This window comes from Agelaius tricolor, unplaced genomic scaffold (assembly GCF_023055355.1).
Source record: "Agelaius tricolor isolate 1412-34295 unplaced genomic scaffold, bAgeTri1.0.p SCAF_9, whole genome shotgun sequence".
Lineage (NCBI taxonomy): Eukaryota > Metazoa > Chordata > Aves > Passeriformes > Icteridae > Agelaius > Agelaius tricolor.
The window spans coordinates 19,802,395-19,808,896 of NW_027269269.1; the positions used below are offsets into that span (position 1 = coordinate 19,802,395).

Below are 6,502 nucleotides of genomic sequence, written 5' to 3' on the forward strand. Positions count from 1 at the left end.
TGTTCTTCAAAGCAGCTCGAAGTGAAAAGGACAAGATGAGGCTTGGGCTGGCAATGGCTGACATCTCTCAGACCCTGCCCCACTTGTGTCTCCCTCAACAATGCATGTCTGGACGCGGTAGTTTACAGGGAACTTCCTGGAACAACATCCTGTGCTGGGCGGCGGCACAGCCTGTGTTTCTGGGGCAGGAATGCCCCCGCCGCAGGCCCGGGGCCCGGGCACTGCCCCTCAGCGCTGCCATTTGCACAGGGGCTGGCCGGGCCCAGCAGCGCCACCTGCCGCCCCTGCCGGGCAGCGCCGCTCTGCCCCCGGCCCGGACGGGCACATCCCACACAACCGCGGGAGAACGCCCGGGGCATGGAGAAACACACCGCACACGATTCCTCAGCGTTAAAGGAAAAAGACATAAATCAGATACCATCACATATTTCTGCCTGCTTGGGGTTTTAGTTTGGGTTTCTGTGGTTTGAGGCTTTTTCCCCCTCAGTACTGGTTCTAACACTAATACAAGAACCAAGTATTTTCTCCCCATTTTTGCTTTCTTTGCCAATCTGCTTCAAATTTTCACAAATCTCTTCTCTATGTGGCCCCACCTCCACCCCCTTAAATACTCTATCACCTTTCCCTGACTGTCATTTCAGCACTTAATTCCTTAAAAGTCAGCTAATATCCTTCTCTTTCCTCCATCTTCTACTTTTGAAAGAAATTACAACATTGTCAAGAAGCGTCGTCCATATATCAATGAGGATATTAAACCAGCAGGTGTATAAAAATGCCTTGGGTATGGCTATTCATCTCTCTCCTAATACTACATCTCATTTGCTCAAAATCTTAATGGTTTCATGAATGTATATACAAAAGCTCCCATCTTACCATAAGAAAGGCAGGTAGCAATCTCAAGTCCGCAAGTAATGACTGAGAAGCTCACTTTAGAACAAGCGACAAGCCAGCAGCAGAGACAGAAACTAGCAGTCCTAAATCATGGATCCTTCACCTCCAACCCAATAGCATAATTCTCTTCTACCCAAAAGAATTTCTTTTTCTAACATTCTGCTCCTAAAACCAGAATATATTCATCAGTTTCAGTCTCACCTAATAATCTATTTTGATTGTGTAAGAAATCTCACATAAAAAAAACTTGCATTTACCCTATTAACCCAAATATCTTAAAAATCCCTTCCACATTCTCAAGAAAATGGTTTGTAGGAGGAAAGCTGGACTTGCAGTCAGATGCACAAAAGCATTATGCTCTGAATTTGGATATTACTGCCAGAATTCTTCCCTGAAAACCAGCTCCACCCATTTCAATCTAAAAGACACAGCCTCAGACAATGCTGGGTGTGCAAAGAATACTTCCTAATCCATGAGAGCATCTATTGCAAAGTAACTATGGTATATATAAGGGGAAGAGCAGATGTTTAAATAACTTCAAGATGGCCACTTCAAGTGCACTTTTCACTCAAAGCTACTACAGTCAAAGTAAGTACAATCTTTCAATAACTACTTCACAGATTTATGAAATTCGAAGGCAAAAAATAATCATAAACTTAACTGCATGTAGCAGACTGGGAGAAGGAAAAAGGGTGGTATCAAAGTAAAAGGTCTGTGATAAAAATCAAACTGTGTGTCACTCCAGCCAAGCAGACACTGCCACAACTGCTTCAGGAATACACTGCATGGAACAGATTCCTTGCAATTTACAGAGGGAATGAAAGCTCACCCCAACTTTCAGCTGTGGCACCCTTATCCTGCTTAAGCCAGGCCTTACTCCAGCAATCACACAGCAGCTTCCTTCCCTCCCCAGCACATGCAAACCTATTTCCTCCCACATTCCTTCAATCTGCAGTACACCTCTAGCAGCTGCTCTAACAAAAGCACTCACTGTGCTGCTTTTCTACTTTACATCATGTATGAATATGTTTTATTGAAATAACAGAGAATTCAGCCAATCAGATCAGCTGTCTAGAGAGATCTGGAAATCTTCTCTGAAGACCACTCTTTTTGCCTTGAAGGAGGTGTTCTCTTCAGAGAAGATTAGAGACCTCCCTCTCCCTCCAGGAATGGGAGATTAGTCTCCATGGCTCATTTACTCATTCTCCTGTCTTCAAAACCCAAAAGTAGGAGAAAAATAGACTCGTTTCTTTTTCACCATGATGTATTTCCCTTAAGATGAAGCAAGAAACCCATTTTTAGGAGATACTGATTAACTCATGTATTATTGATAAATGCGTAAGATAAAAGGTATCTAGTATGCAAAAAAAATTCAATATTCTTTTTGTTCACGATGAAACTACTCAATGCTTTTGTAAATTAAAAAGTCTGGGTTGTGTCTTCCCTATGGGAATAATGAATGGAATCCCAGATGTTTATAGCATCAAGGATCAATGTGATCTAGCTATTCCACCTGCTCAAGCTGTGATCTGATGTTGCAGCACACACCCACTGCCTACAGTGGGATCTGGGAAACACCTTAGTGGAACAGTTATTACCAGCAGCCCCTCCCAGAATCTCCCCTTTTTTAGAGCTTGGCTCAGACTCTCAGCTACAGCACTGTGCAGATAACACAAACTCCACAGTTTTCAGTGTTTAAAAGAGAGGTAAAACCTAACTTAGTTTTAGCATACCTCTAGGCGTGTTTAATTCTTACATCTGAGATACCCACAATAAAAATCTCAGGGAATTGAGAAGGAATGAGCAAAAGACTGACAGGTCACAACCACCATGGGAAAAGGAGAACTAGGAAAAACATTGCTCCAAGCACCCACCTCACTATGAGTAACATTAACAACACCATTAATGTTTATCCCTTAATACTCATTTTCAGAACAGTGCTATTCAAGCTGGAAAAGGTATTTTGACTTCCTTTTCATCATAAATTAGCTAAGGCTTGCAACTGAGTACACATTTCCAAAAAAACCAATCATCTCTACCATTACAGCAGCTTCTAGAATGGCTGGAAGGATGCATTTCAAGACAGTGAAGACCTAAGAATGGTTGGCAGATGCTTGCAAGTTACCTCCTTCAGGAGACACCTCAAGGCAGATCTGAATTATAAAGTCAATCTCAGATAGCAGACCAGTTAAACAGCTAATGAACAGTTGTCCAGCACATGACCCAGCATGTAATCCATCATACACTGTCATGGAAATCTCTGTCTCATCTTAATGAGAAGAGAGCAGTATCTGAAACACCCCAGAAATAGGACTTTGTATGTCATAGGGAGAGCAGGTCTGCAAACAGTTCACAGCTGTTTCGAGCATAAAGCACAAGTGATTTTTTTTTCCACACAAAGATACCAGAATGATGATCATCTTAAAAAAATGTTACGAAATATGTATGGATGATGAATATATCACATGGTGATAGAGAAAAGAACTGACATCTTTAGAAAAATAAATCCAAGATAAGTCAACTCGTTCCTGACAATGCTGCTTCATGGTGATGCTTAAGGCCAACATCAAGAAAAATTCCTCTTTTATGTACCAGAAACTAGTTTTCCTAAGACTGTCACATAACTGTTTGAGAATCTTTGGAAAGAACACATTTTTAAAAGGTGAAGAATCTGAAAAATTAAAATATTTCTTTAAATGCATTTTATATAATATATTGAAAAGCTGCAGCACAATCTGTCCACTGCTGCTGCATTATCATCCACCCTATACACATGCATTGGAGAACTGAAAGTCTCTGCAGGCAGGTGAACCCCAAGCACACCTCTTTGAAAGCACATCACAGTATTCACCTCCTTTTCCCTTTGAGATTTGTAGACTGCCACAGCCAAAGGACATGGGAATATATTAATTGTTCCCATTCATTCCCACCCCTGCAGACGGGCAACTGCACTCCCCATGATGGCTTTCATCTCCTTGTCTCCACCTTTGCACTGAGTGATGTTCAAGATGCTAGCAGCAATCCTCCCAGGCACAGCTGCCTCTGAAAGGCGGACATCCACACCCCCCATCTTTCCTGCTCTGTGCTCACGCTTGCAAGTAGAAGGCAAGATTCCTCATTCACACACCCCACTTCCCGGTCACCACCGAATAATCCATTCTCTTTCCTCCCTGCAACATGAGCCCAATACTGGTCAGTATCAGCCATCCTTCTACTTTGGTCTTGGTATTTTTTCCAACAACAGGCTCTCAGCTTTTTCACGCCCCTCCACTGTCCCTGTGTGCGCACGCACACCCGGGTGCAAATAAAACACACCATTTCCTCCCACATCAGCTGCTTTTCCACCTGTGCCAGGTTCCCCCGCAGTGTGGTACAATAATACCCCCTCTCCTCCCCGATCCGTGTGTACACAGCCAGTTTTCCCTCCTCCCTTCCCCCACCCCACAGTCTCCGTGCATGCCTCTCCCAGCGCCTGGAGTGGGGGAAGGGAAACATGCACTGCGTGAATGAATGGGCTGAAGAGACTTACCAGAAATTTGGTGAGGAAGGAGTGGAAGACGAAAAAGACACTAAAGATGGGTGTTTCCTTCAGCGTGCCAAGTGCTGCTTCAGTTCTGGCTCCCTTAAGGAGGTCACGTGTCTTGCTAGGTACCCCTTTTCCTGGATCCTCTACTAACCAAAAAGGGTGGCACGGAAGTCTCCTGGGTGCCTCCCTGCACTACACCCCAAAGGAGGGAAGGGTACTACTGAAGCTCCCAAAGCAAGCAAGCAATGATAGCGCTCTCCTGGTCCTGTCAGGCACTGTCTAGCGGATGCCTCTGGGACCAGGGTAGATTTCTGAGGGAGGGAAGGGGGAGTAAATGAATGTTTAAAATAATTCCCAAACTGTTCTCCCCTACGGAGCAGGGAAGGATGGGAAGGAGTAAAAAGAGTATTGGTGAAGAGCTGTAGCTTTCTATGTAAAAGAAACTCAATCCTTGTGTCTCTGCTTCCTCAGAACTAAACCCCTAAATGACTGAAGTCACCAACACCTAGGGAGGAAAAAAAAAAGAAGAAACATCCCTATTAGACATAAACATACAAAGGCATGAAATAAACTAAATCCCAAAGGAAGAAAAGGTGCTATTCAAAACAGTAAGCAAAGTCAAAAGAAAATGATGACATGAACATAATTAGGGGAAATGTGCAACTTGAAGTATTTAACACAAATCACAGAAACCAATTCTAAGGGGGAAAAAGCCCACAAAGCTAAGCAGTTTGTCCTTTTACTTAAAAATGTACGTTCAATGGATAGATAAATCCGTACCTACAGGGGAACATATGAGGAAATTAAGTTTCTAAACCTACAAAAACTATTCCTATTTATTTGTGAGCCTTTAAACCTTTAAACATCTCCCCCAGAATAACCCTTAGGATTCAGATGAGACTGGAGAAAAGTACATTTCAGTTCAGAAGTGTGTATTCCTATGCATTAGGACCATGTACTCCCATGCATTAAAACCCACGCTGCCACAGAAAATAAACAGCGGTTTATAAACGATGACAAAAAAAAAAAACCCAAACCAAAATAACATGTCTAGAGGATGCTTGCTTAAATGATGGAATCAATCCAAGATTAACAGAGTGGCACGCTTGGAACACGGAGCCCCTGGTAAGATCTCAGGCAGTAAAGGCACCGAGGTGCCACCAGCTCTTTTTTAAACATCGGAAAACAAAAGGGGAGAGGAAACCTAGTTGGGAAGATCTTGTTGCCAGACCCAACGCCAGCCACACACCCCCTGGCTCCATCACGTGAAGATCAGCCCCCACAGCCACCGCCGATCCCCACGGACCCGTGCGGGGACGCGGCCGCCGACCGAGCCCGCGGGGCGGCGGCCCCCACCCCGCGCTCGCAGCGCGACCGACCCGCCCGCGGAACGCGGGTCCCGGGCCGGGGGCGCGGCCCCCCCGCCCCTCCCGCCCCTCTCCCCTCGCACCACGAGCGGCCGCCGCCGCCGCCGCTCCCCCTCCGCCACCCACCTGGGCGCCCCGGCGGGCGCGGCGGGGAGGCGCGGGCAGCTCGCCCCGCTCCGCGCGCGGGGGATGCAGCACAATCACCATGGGCGCAGCGCGGCGGGGCGGGACGGCTGTGAGGGGACGGTCCCAACCACCCCCCCGCCCGCCCCCTCCCCGGGCACGGCGGACCCCACCCCCGCGGGCTCGCGCCCGCTCAGCCCGACATCTCACCCGCCCCGGGCACCGCCGAGCCTGAGGGGACCCGCGGGGCGCCCACCCCCACCCCCTCCGGCACCGGGCCTGGGAAGGAGGGCGCGGGGCGACGAAGGCTCCGGGGAGACGCGCCCCTTCCTCCCCGCCGGCGGCGCGGTCCTAGAGGGAAGCGAGCGACGCGACGCGACGCTCTGCTCGTCCCCCCCACCACCACCCCGCCTTCCCCCTCCTCGGTGTCCCTCCTCCCCGCGGCTGAGGCGAGGAGGCCGCGGCTGTTCCCTGCACCGAGCCCCCCGCCCGCCGCCGCCTCCCGCGCTCGCTCCCGCCGCCTCACAGCGAAGCGGCGGCGGTGCCGTAACGGCCGGGCCGGGCTTGGCACGCGCGGGGCGGGCGCGGGGGAGCG

The 6,502-nt window shown here is 48.2% G+C and overlaps 1 protein-coding gene across 6 annotated transcripts in view; it reads right to left on the reverse strand.

Annotated features, from left to right (window-relative positions):
* The window catches only part of RIMKLB (ribosomal modification protein rimK like family member B), a 50,628-nt gene extending 44,338 nt beyond the window's left edge, over positions 1-6,290 (reverse strand). For 4 of the 6 annotated variants that reach the window (XM_071432996.1, XM_071432994.1, XM_071432992.1 and 1 more), the window contains exons 1-2: positions 5,911-6,080; positions 4,421-4,922 (exon numbers count right to left, since the gene is read on the reverse strand). The gene's annotated coding sequence lies outside the window, so the exon portion shown is untranslated. Of the gene's footprint in view, positions 1-4,420; positions 4,923-5,910; positions 6,081-6,117 lie in introns of those variants that run through there. The other 2 variants (XM_071432993.1, XM_071432998.1) reach the window with 2 other exon arrangements.
* Positions 6,291-6,502: the final 212 nt, after the last annotated feature.